This window comes from Dipteris shenzhenensis, chromosome 23 (genome assembly GCF_047967505.1).
Source record: "Dipteris shenzhenensis isolate YYH24624 ecotype China chromosome 23, Dip_SZ_1.0, whole genome shotgun sequence".
NCBI classification, from domain to species: domain Eukaryota; kingdom Viridiplantae; phylum Streptophyta; class Polypodiopsida; order Gleicheniales; family Dipteridaceae; genus Dipteris; species Dipteris shenzhenensis.
In genome coordinates this window covers 8,197,270-8,210,597 of record NC_141618.1, presented here as the reverse complement: position 1 = coordinate 8,210,597, position 13,328 = coordinate 8,197,270, and positions in this window count along the sequence as shown.

Sequence of the window (13,328 nt, the reverse complement as noted above, 5' to 3'; positions counted from 1 at the left end):
TATCAGTATTTCAGATTCAATGATTGTGCATATTCAGGATGCAAGTACGCCAAAGGTGGCATGGGATATTTTGGCTAAAATGTACAGCACAAATACGTAGGCCAGGAAAATGCAGCTCAAGTAGGAGCTGCACAATGTGCAGAGAGAAAATATGAGCATCAATGACTACCACATGAAGGTGAAGAAAATTGAGGATGCACTTGCTTCCATTGAGTCGGCAGTGGATGATGACGATTTAGTTTCTGTGACCTTGAATGGTCTAGGAAAGGATTATGCACAGTTCCGGACATCCATTGCCGTCCGTGAAAAATTTCCTGATTTTGAAGAGTTGTTTGCTCTTCTAATTTCTGAAGAGCAGAGAAATGGGGGTGCATCTTCTTCAGCAGGAACTTCAAAAGAAACTGTCTTCTACTCAAATGCTGGCAGAGGTAGAGGCAGAGGTAGAAGAGGCCGATCTGCAGGCCATGGTAGAAATTAGAATATGCAGCAAATGCAAGAAAACCAGTCCTATGCAGGAGGACGTGGTAACTCTAGAGGCAGGGGGAGCCAAAGAGGTCGTGGTGGATGGCAGAGAGGCCAAAATGCAAATAGCAATGTTGAATGCTACTACTATGGTAAAATGGGGCATATGGCTAAAGACTGCTACAAAAAGCAAAATGACATTATGAATGGAAAATCGCAGCAAGGCAATTATGCATCCTCTAGTAGACAGGGTGATGACAGAAATGAGCATTTGTTTATGGTGCAGCATATGACAAATTCTGTGACAAGTGCAGAAGAAAGCAATGATGTGTGGTATGTTGACTCAGGTGCATCAAACCATATGACAGGTCATGCTGAATGGATGCAGGATGTAAGGAAAATGGAAAAACCAAGATTTGTGGAGACTGGTGATGATACTGCACATCCTATTGTGCAGATTGGCAAAATTCCTTTGTCTATGCAGGATGGGAAAAAGAAATACTTGTCTGATGTATTTCATGTCCCGAACATCACCAAGAACCTGGTTTCTGTTGGTCAGATGGTTGAGCAGGGCTTGCAGGTCAGATTTAATCCTCATGGATGCTTTGTTGAGGATATGAAAAATAATGGTCGCTTGATAGCAAAGGGAAAGAAGAAGGGCAGGACCTTTACGTTGGATGCAGACATGCCTGAATTGAGTGCAGCAATGTTTGCACATGGGACCGGTGTAGTTGCAGATATTGATATTTGGCATAAACGCATTGGTCATGTTAATGTACAACGACTTAAATCAATGCAGGCCCAAAATATTATTGCAGGATTGCATAAATTCAAGGTTGCAGAAATGCATAAGGTGTGTGAAGCCTGTCAATTTGGAAAACAGGCAAGAAAACCTTTTCCTAGACATGTTCAAGAGAGTAAAAAGCCATTGGAATTAATCCACTCTGATGTGTGGACTACTAAAGCTACATCTATTGGTGGCTGTCACTATTTTGTCACATTTATTGATGACTTCAGCAAAAAACTTTGGGTGTATTTTATGAAAAAGAAAAGTGAAGTGTTTGGGCACTTCAAAGCTTTCAAAGCTATGGTTGAAAAAGAAACAGGCCTGCAAATAAAATGCCTAAGGTCATATGGAGGGGGAGAGTACCTCTCAAATGAGTTTGCAAGGTTCTTGCAAAAGCATGGTATAAAGCAGCAATATTCATGCAGTCATACGCCACAGCAAAATGGAATTGCAGAAAGGGAAAACAGGCATATTGGAGAGGTATCTCGGGCTATGCTAAATGAAAAAGATCTACTAGATTATTATTGGGCTGAAGCAGTTGCTACAGCAATTTATATAATGAACAGGACTCCCACTGCAGCAATACATGGCATGACGCCGGAGGAGATGTATACTAGTAGGAAACCAGACATTTCTCATTTGAAAATTTTTGGTTGCATTGCCTATGTTCATGTGCCAGATGAGTTGAGGTCCAAGTTGGATCCAAAGGCTGAGAAGTGCGTCTTTATTGGTTATTCTCTGTAGCAGAAAGGGTATAGATGCTATAACCCTTCTACACGTAAGTTCACAATGAGCAGAGATGTTGTTTTTGATGAGATGAGTAGCTGGTATAAACCAGTAAATGTGATGATTGATGTAGATGCACAAAATGGTAATGCTGCACAAAATTCACAGCAGCAATCACAAAACATCAATGGACCTACAGTGTCCTCTAGCAGTGGTTCACATACTTCGCCATGGACAGGTAGATTGAGATCAGGAGAATCTCCTCAAAGCAATGCAGATAGTGGTACGCAGGTATCACGAAAAGGAAAAGAGAAGGTAGATCAGCCCATGTTTGATGTGAATGCAGGTCACTCTTATGTGGATAATGAATCCAGTGGCTCAGAGCAGAGCATTGATGATGAGTTGGGTATTCCTTCTGGTGAATAGATACAAGGCAAGATTAGTTGTCAAGGGGTATGCACAGACATATGGCATTGATTATGAAGAAACTTTCAGCCCGGTTGCAAGGATGGCAACCGTAAGAGTAGCCATTGCTATGGTTGCATCAAAGGGATGGTCTTTACATTAGATGGATGTAAAGAATGCCTTCTTGCATGGTGATTTGCAAGAAGAGGTCTTTATGGAGCAGCCAGCAGGTTATGTTCATGCTATTCATCCTGAGTTTGTTTGCAGGTTGAAGAAAGCCTTGTATGGCTTGAAGCAAGCACCTAGAGCATGGTCTGACAAGATAGGACAGTATCTTGTCACTATTGGCTTTCAGATTTCCAAGGCATATTTCTCACTCTATGTGAGAAAAACAGAGAAAGGGATTATGCTGCTTGTCATTTATGTTGATGATTTGATCATCACAGGTGATAGTGATGAAGATATCCTTCATGTGAAAATGCTATTGAGGCAGAAGTTTGAGATGAAGGATTTGGGAGAGCTACGTTATTTCTTGGGCATTGAGGTGATTAGATCACCAAGTGGGATATAGCTCTTGCAGAGGCAGTATGGACTGGACATGCTATCCAAATATGGGATGACATGCTGTAAGCCTATTTCAGTTCCTTTGGAGCAAAATGTGAAGCTGAGCGCAGATGCAGGTGAGCTTCTAGAAGACCCTACTATGTACAGACGCATAGTAGGAAGTTTGATTTACATGACTATTACCAGGCTAGATTTGAGCTATGCTATTGGGTTGGTAAGTCAGTTTATGCAGGCTCCAAGGAAACCACATTTGGATGCGGCTAGACGCATACTCAGGTATGTGAAGCCCACATTGCAGTATGGACTATTTTATGAGGTTGGGGTTCAGATACAGTTGCATGGATACACTGATGCTAATTGGGCTGGTAGTATTTCTGATAGACGATCTACCAGTGGGTATGTGTTCTCTTTTGGGAGTGTTGTAGTCACTTGGAGCAGCAAGAAACAGCCTACAGTTGCCTTGTCGAGCACAGAAGCTGAGTACAGGGGTGCAGCAATGGCTGCATGTGAGGTAGCTTGGTTGCATAAGCTACTCTATGATATGCATTGTGACAACATGAGCTGTATACACTTGGCATTATCACTATGTGCGGGAGAAGGTTTTACTAGGTCTTATTGATCTAGTTTATGTCAGCACAGAGGATCAAGTAGCTGACATATTCATGAAGGCATTGGGCGTAGAGAAGCTACGCAAGTTCAGAGACCTACTTTTGGTGTGTAGGAATTGGGATTGAGCTCGAGGGGGAATGTTGAGATATCGAGCTCCACTCACGATATGCCAGGGTGACCGTTGTGCATTTATGTCACCGACTTGTTAGCTACAGATGCGGTTGGTACACCGCCCACGAATAATAGCTGGATGGCAGCTATCCTTATCTACACTAGTTCGTGGCTCAGTTAGTATGCCACCTTAGTTAGTTGAGTTTGGTTTGAGACCCACATATAGGGTTCTTCTATTTCTTTGTACTAGAGTTCTTTTGGCTTTCACAACTAAGAAGAGGAAAACTATTTTCAGCCTCCACCTTTGTGTGTATTCCCCCATTGTGCTTGTGAGAAAGCCTCAAGTGAGACTCCTTCCCTCTCTCCCACTATCTTCACAATCATACTCCTAATTTTAAATACGCACGTGGGGATGAAACTTCGCATGGCTCTTAGGTTTAGTGTAATAATTGCAAGCATTATTTTTAAAATACCTTATGTATTAGATGTGTGAATTGAGATATTTGAAATTCAAAATCATACTCCTAATTTTAAATGTGTATGTTAGATTTGAACAAACTATAAACTGAGATAAACAAAGTAAGAAGAACATCATGAAAGTACAAAAATGCTCATACATCATAAAAGTAAGAACAATATCATGAAAGTGACCAAAATGAATGTGTACATCATCATCATCATCATGCAGAAGTGCATCCCTAAACAAGATACGTGTGAAGCCTAAACAATCATCCTAAATCAGAATTTGATAACTCCACATATGATCCTCTAGTCATCCTCTGACGTGGCTCCTGTATGACTTGTTGCCCAACCGTCTGCTGTGTGCCCTTAGGCAAAGCCAGATCAGATGGGCCAGCCTCATCTCCTGCATGAGATGGGCCAGCCTCATCCTGATGAAGAGGAGGGCATGCTGCATGAGCAACCGCTGCCATCTCTACCTCCCTCGCCTCCTCTATGTATGTGCGTCTCAGCTCCCAAAGTTGTGCATATGCAAATACTCATGCCTCAAATCCAGTGCGAGTAATCGTCTCTACATGTAGAAGACGCTGGTCTCGGCTTTGCCCAAGTTGCTGCTCCACCCACTGCTGCAATGATATCTGAAGCTCTACCTCTTGCTCAATACGGCATGCCTCCTCTGCTCATGCCTCGTCACTTGGTATGAAATCACCATATGAGAAGCGTCGCGGAACACACGCTGCAACCACTGATGTATCAGCACCCTCCTGCTACAGCAAAGCTCTCTGTGCCTCCTCCCTATAGTGCTCTGTCAAAGACCACGCAGGCAAATGGATCAATGGCCTGATGATGACCTAGATATAGATCATCCATGCCTAGTCCTCTGTATGTGGCCACATCAATGTCAGCAAAGCATACAAGGCACACTGATCGTGCCACCATGTGGCGGGTCATGCAATGGAGATGTGCGATGTGGCCGCACCCTAGTCCAAACCACCCTACAGTGTCAAACTCCTCGTGGCAAAGGACGCAAGTGGTGGTAGGAAGCCTGGTGCATCTATGGGTGTCCTAGTCGGCACATTTATAGGAGGAGCGGGGTACAGGGCCATGCTAGGGTCAATCCTATGGCAAGATGGTAATATGTCTCAACTGCAAAATATACTGCTCCGCTCAATGGTACGCTATGCGTGTCCAAATCCTCTGCTCCTCCAAATCTGCCTCCAACAATCGTACACGAGACTCCATATCCTATCGCAATAGATGTGCCTGCAATGCAAACATGTCACGTACATGGTGAGAATTAACCAAAAAACTTCAATTCAAAACACGCAATAAAAAAATAAACTAAAATAATCAGAATAACTAACCTTGTCCCTAGACTCGACCAACAATGCCTCCAACTCTACAATCTGTGCATCTCGAGTCTCCAACTCGTGCTAAGGTAGTGTAGATGTGGGAGGTGGTGTAGATGTGGGAGGCTCCATAGATGTGGGAGGTGGAATCAAAAGTGATCTCGATAGGGCAGAGACCATGTCGTGCAAGGATGATGCCACTGAATGAACATCCCCCCTAATCCATCCTCCAACAGCTCGCAATGCCAGTGCAGGGATAGTGTGTAGCTCAGGTGCCTTACGTCGATGCCGAACACCTACAGTCTGATGCTCTTGACACCCCATCCTACCATGTCCCGCTCCTGATCCTGGACGGGTACTAAGCTAGTCTACTCGATGACCGAGCACAAATTCGGCATATAGCTGCATGGCAAATGACCTGGCTATCTGACGGTTGTGAGGCAATTGACCACCATTCGCAGAGAGATATCTCGGATAAATGTGTGCTGCTATGACGGGGTGCCTACAATGTAAAATATGAAAGGGCAGCCCTGATCGTGGTCGCATCGCCTCAGTGTGACCATCCCAAAACATATCCTCTAAGGCCTGCCTGTGAGGTGACTCATGCTCAAACAACTCTCAAATGGCTCTCCAATCCAAGCCATGACCAGTGATCTCTGCCTCAACCTGTGCCTAAAAGGTATCCACAACATCCTCAACTGTGTCCAATGGACCCAGAGCATCAATGATTGAATCTAGACTGGCAACCAAGTGAGGGGGTGCCCTAGCATCCTACAGTGTCCTCATTTTAGCTCTCAAAGTCGCTATCTACATACGGACAGTTGTGCCACAACCTATGCGCTGGCTAGCACATGCACAAAAAAAACACATGGAAATTAATATTCTATTTGGGCAATGAAAATGATATACTATTCAATATGACTTATAATCTATTTACGTAATGAAAACTATTTGTATGTACTCCTTGATGAGGTAGGATGTCGTTGGGATCATCCTATGCACCTATCGGTAGATGGGCCAAATGTGTGGCTATGCCTACAACAGTGCTATGTTGCAAATTCAATTCGCATTTACAATTATTTACAAGTTGTTTACTTTAGAAATTCGGTTTCTTCAAGCTCATTCTCCTTGTCTATACTACCCACCCTTGTTGTAATTAATAGCAAATAGCTTTTGTTCTAGATGCTCCCTTCATTTTTCGAGGCCCTAGACTACCATGGGCTCTACTAGCGTGTCAAAGTATGTAGTAGAGGTGTATTTTTAGAAGAGAGATGTAAAGATACTGAGTGATAGAAAGAAAATGTTATGTACAATACACTAAAATGGACTACAAGGAATAGATGCTAACTTGAAAGATATAACCCAAGGCAAGACCTGCATCCTAGAATATTCCACATGAAGGTGGACAAATGCACCTCTCAATAATTGCAAGTGGAAGTCAAATTGCACCTCTAAACATATGCCAAACTAAAGTAGAATAGCATCTTGAAATATATAGGACATATAGAAAATGACAATATTTATAGGATAGAGATAGGTTATGGTCAATGAGATAACCCTGGTTATACTACTTGACTTGGAGCATCTGTTGAATGGAGGTTGAATGATTGGTTGGCATGACTGGCTCCTAGCTAGTTGGGAATAGCTAGCCCTAAACAACTTTTTGACTAGGCCTTAACTAGATCATCTTGCTCTAGCTTGTTAACTCAGCCTACTTACTCTACCTAAATTATGAAACAACTCTTAACCAACTATATAATCTATAATATTCCACATAAAGATAGATAAACGCACACCGCAATAATTTCTTTTTTTTAATAGATGATTTCTAAAAACAAAATTTAAATGTTATATTTAATTCAAAACTTCACTAAGTTAAAAAATAACATGCAAACTTCTTTAATCTCTCTGTTTTTTAATAGATGATTTTAAAAAACAAAATATATACTTTTTGACATTTAAATAAAAACTTCACTAACTTAAATAACATAAAAGCTACCTTAAACTCTTATTTTCTTTTTTTTTTAAAGATGATTTTTAAAACTAAAATTTAAACGATTTTTTATTTAAATAAAAATAGCACTAATTTGAAAAATGACATAAAAACTACTTTAATCTCTCTTTTTTTAAATATATGATTTTAAAAAATAAAATATATACATTTTTAAATTTTTAAATAAAAAATTATGTAATTAAAAAAAATAATTTAAAAAAACTTTGAAATGCATTTGAAATTTTGAAATATTTTATAATTAAATTAGATATTCCTATAAACTAAAATAATATAAAAGCAACTTTAAACTCTTATTTTCTTTTTTCTAATAGATGATTTCTAAAAATAAAAGTTAAACGTTATATTTAATTCAAAACTTCACTAATTTAAAAAATAACATGCAAACTACTTTAATCTCTTTTTTTTTTAATAGATGATTTTTAAAAACAAAATATATACTTTTTGACATTTAAATAAAAACTTCACTAACTTAAATAACATAAAAGCTACCTTAAACTCTTACTTTCTTTTTTTATTAAAGATGACTTTTAAAACTAAAATTTAAACGTTTTTTTATTTAAATAAAAATAGCACTAATTTAAAAAATAACATAAAAACTACTTTAATCTCTCTTTTTTTAAATAGATGATTTTAAAAAATAAAATATATACATTTTCACATTTTAAATAAAAATTACGTAATTAAAAAAAATTAAAAAAACTTTAAAATGCATTTGAAATTTGAAATATTTTATAATTAAATTAGATATTCCTATAAACTAAAATAATATAAAAGCTACTTTAAACTCTTTTTTTTTTTTTTTTTATAGATGATTTCTAAAAATAAAATTTAAATGTTATATTTAATTTAAAAATTAACATAAAAACTACTTTAATCTCTTTTTTTTTAATAGATGATTTTAAAAAACAAAATATATACTTTTTGACATTTAAATAAAAACTTCACTAACTTAAATAACATAAAAGCTACCTTAAACTCTTATTTTCTGTTTTTTTTAAAGATGATTTTAAAAAATAAAATTTAAAATTTTTTTAATTTAAATAAAAATAGCACTAATTTAAAAAATAACTTTAATCTCTTTTTTTTAAAATAGATGATTTTAAAAAACAAAATATATACATTTTCACATTTAAAATAAAAAATTACATAATTTAAAAAATTTTAAAATGCATTTGAAATTTAGAAATATTTTATAATTAAATTAGATATTCCTCTAAACTAAAATTTAAATAAATTTTTGCAAAAAAAAAAAGCTACATTAAAAAAACCTTACCTGGAATCTTTCGCTCCGTCCATCTCCGTCGTTGTCCGTCGGTTGTTCTCCGTCACTGCCACAATTCCGTCGAGCTCTCGCAAATCCGTTAATTTCGATGAGGAGGAGCTCGATCGAGGTATGAAGAATGAGGGAGGTCCCTCTCTTTATATACGAAAATTTAGGGTTTCACTACCTCGATCGAGGTATTTCACATGCCACATACATATCGATCCATCATACCTCGATTGAGGTATAGACATGCCACGATACCTCGATCGAGGTATTTTACATGCCACATATACATCGCTCCATCATACCTCGATACCTCGATCGAGGTATTCAAGATGCCCCATACACATCGGTCTATCTACCTCGATCGAGGTATGGACCTGCCACGATACCTCGATCGAGGTATGTCAGCTGCCAGCCGGATGCCACATACCTTGATCATGGTATCGGACATGCGGCCAAGTCATCGGTCCAACATACCAGGATCGAGGTTCCTAGACTTGCCACAGTACCTCGATCGAGGTATGTCATCTGCCTTGTCGGATGGCACATACCTCGATCAAGGTATTTGATATGATTGAAGTCATCTATCCACGATACCTCGATCAAGGTATGTGGACTTGCCACAATACCTCGATCGAGCTGGCTTGCCACGATACCTCGATCGAGGCATGCCATGAGACCTCGATCGAGGTATAGGCTCGGTTCAGTGAAAAAAGTCTAGGACCTTGATCGAGGTATTGGCTTGGCTCAGTTGTCCTCGTGTGTGAGTTTCATTAGAGACAATACCTCGATCGAGGTATTGCACACCGAAGCAAAACCTTTGTATTTTCACTCGAGCGGGTGTCACACTCACCTGAAAGTGGTTCGAAAGTGGACACCCTTAGCTTGCTACCTCCCTAGTTCTTGCCAACACTTGCACTGCTTATTAGCGCACCCATAATTCTTGTTTAGCACCTACAATATGTCTTAGCACTTGCTAATTAACACTCTCATCTACCACTACCACAAGCTAGATAGGACACATAGTGCTAAACTATCATAGCAAATGTAGTGCTTGTTAGCACTAGAAGGTGCTGGTAGATTCTATTTAGCAGTTTTTTCATGTAGAGTTTTTGAGTTTTTCTCTATAGCGTTAGGGTTCCTATTACCATTCAAGAGAATTGTTACGTGTTTCCACTAGCATCTCACATCTAAAAAAGAAATACAAAATAGCTTAGTATATATAGCGAATTAATTGATGATTGTTCTGTATAAATAAAGTATGTTGAAAGGGGAAAAGCATATATAGTATAGTGCAAAGAAAGTGGTACATGTTCCAAATTCTGTTTGAAGAAAAAGATATACAGAATAGTGAAGTTAAATGCAAAATTCAAATTTATTTAGGGAAATTGTACTACAAGCACAAAATACGTAGCAAATGGCTTATGATAGAATGTCTTTAGGTCAAAACTAAAACTACTATAAACTCTATCAAATATCCAAAAATATGTAATTCTCTATTGAAGACAAAATTCGCAACAGATGGAATGCGGCCCCAAGCTTCCTCTTGAATCTACATTCTTTTATGGTTGATGCAGACTCTAGGAGAAGTCAATAGCTGGAAGATCTCTAAAGCAGTGAGTCGAGGCTGGTGGATTGTCATGCAATCCATGTTTTGGCCCAAGATGCGAAGGTAAGTGACATACATATGCTTGCATGGAACAAATGTGCCTTGTGATGCATGTTGGTTGAAGTCATTGCAAGTGCATGATGGTTCATTGCAAATGCGTACTATATATGTCTTCCCCATAGGATCAGATTCAAAGTTCTGAACCATGAACTCTTCATCTTCATTCACATTTTGCACCATTCTTGGGGTCACAATAGTTGCCATGTGTATAGAGTGATCAATGCGATCTCCGGCTGCTTTTGAGATGCTTGTCCTACGCTTCATCTTACGATGATGACTACTTGTAGGAGTTATGTTTCTTGAGAGGTTTGGTGTTTGATCCCGACTAGATATTGTGTCATTTGTAGCAATGTTTCCCGAAATCTGAGAAACATCCAGAATAAAACCAGATCTTTGTAGCTTCCTTATTTCTAGACTTGTCAAACTAACTCCCATTTGCACTTGCCACTGTTTAGGGGCTGTTGGAGCGCCAATAATATTTTTACTTGGTGACCATGCATGTGTCACATCATCCCCACAGAACCAAAAAAACTGCACTCTTTGACCATGGATGTGGTTTATTCTATCCTTGAAGCAAGGGGTAGGATTTTCTTGCATGCTATTCTCATTAATTAGTTTTCCACACTTACGACCCAAAATTGAAAGCCATGATTGGCAACACACCTTGCTGCCTCGCTCCACCCTGCGAATGGCCCAACAAACATGATGAATTTCTTTTTCCTATACCCGAACACATGTGTCATGGGCCTGTTGCATTGTTTGGAAATGGGGGGGTTGGCATGCCCAGACTCTCTTCAAATACTAGAACTCTTCTAGTAGATGCATATGAACCTCTCCTAGCTTGAACCACATATTCAAAATCATGGTGGTGAGAGTCATTAATACCTAAGGCTCTCCTACCCTTTTCTTTCGTCGAACACTCTCCACATCCCCTTGGAGATGTTGTTGATCACTGTGTATTCTAGCTGCATTGACTGTAGAATTTGCAACTCTAATTGCTTGTTGAGGGCTAATGTAAGTTGATCTTGTATGGTGCAGTGAAGCAAGTTCATGCTGAGATATGGTCTGCCAGAGGAGATCTACGATAATTTGCCAAAGATCGATCAATCATTTTGGTGTTGATTTCTATGGAAATCATCTACTACCCAAAAAATCACGCAAATCCTAGAACTGACTCAGCCATGCTCTGTTTTTTGGAGCCACTACTCCCCACCTACTTTTTCAATGAGATATTGGTGACGGAGGACTCAAATCCACAACTTGCATCAATACACCGGCTATGAGGCTTAAAAACATCATTGTCATAGATGGTAGTTGGCCTCCTATAAATGGAGATCAAACATACAACGATCGAAAGTTGGATGAGTCTTTCCAAGAGCCAACCACTTCAAGTTCTATTTTCAGGCTCCTGCAAAGATGGTCATGCAGCTTAGGCACAAGAGGTTATGCATAGGGATAAGTTAAAGTTTTCACGTCGTCAAAAGATCATCATTAGCAAAAAATGGTGGGTAATTCCAAGACAATGATGCAGAGTGCCATATTCTTTGTGTTAGCATTGCAGCTTTGATTATGCTGATAGAGACTATCAATGATGCACTATTGGACAAAATGGGAAGGGCTTTATCGTATTCTCATGACAGGACTATCTAAAGTGGAAGGCACCAGATGGGGTGAATGCAAATGTCTTTTTGCATACAACATATGCAATAGGAGGATGTGTCTCCAACTACTATCACATTTGTTTGCAGCTTGAAAGCTTATGGTAGCATAGGAGCAATAGACAAAGGCCAAGAACACACGTTGAGATTACTAGAACATATATTTTTATTGGCAGTGCCTTGGTACATATGTATCACAATTGTGGTTTCTTGCAAAAGCATAGGACCTGTTTGATAGGCTTTCAGTTTTAGATGTCTTGTGGACTACACTAATGGCTAGTTATACCAAGCATGGTCTTGGTGAGGAAGCACTAGAGTGTTTCAAACAGATTCAGCTTGGTGGTGTCTCTTCAACTATGATCGCATTTCTTTGCAGCTTCAAAGCTTGTGGTAGCATAGGAGCTATAGATAACGACTGAGAAATACATGCATTGTTAGAGAGGGTTTGGAAAGCGATAGATCTCATGGCTTGCATTAATTGTAGGATATGTTGATGAGGGGCTCCACAAAGAATCTTGATCAAATAGATGCAACTTGAGGGTGTGTCTCCATATGATGTGGTAGCTATGGTTAAGAAGAAGCCTTTCCCTCCTAATCTTGTGGTGTAACACACTGTGCTGGGGGCTTGTAAAAAATGGGTCATGTGGAACTTTAAAGACAAGCATTTGAACATGCACTGCAATTGGATCAAAAGGATGTTGTAGCTTATGTCTTGATCTCTAACATCTATGCAGATGCCCACATGCAAGAGGATGAAAAGAAAGTTGAGACAATGAGAGTGAAAGAACAAACATGGGTGAAGGCATGACAGTCTTGGTCAATTGACATTGGTGGAATTTCGCATTCATTTTTGGTGCAAAACAAGAAGCTCCCAAAGCAAGAATATATGTGCATAGCTAGCAGATCTTTCCCCGCAAAGGAGGGAGGAAGGTAGTTGTCACAAGGATGTATATCCAACCGCTGATGGTAAGAAAGGTGAGTTATGTGAGCACAATGAGAGGTTGGCAATTTGGCAAGCCTGAAGGCAATTATGTACCATAAAAAATGTCCAAGGTTGTAATTTCATGTGATTCCTTCACATTAGATCAAGGAGGGCACCAAATAGGATAAATTTTAATGGAAAGAAATTTTGGGTTTGCTATCTTTCTTTAAGCATACACTCACTGTTTCCAAAGTATACATCAGTACCATGTCCCAATTTTGATTTTAAAATATGCACTCCTTTCCCATTTTCAATTTAAAAATGTG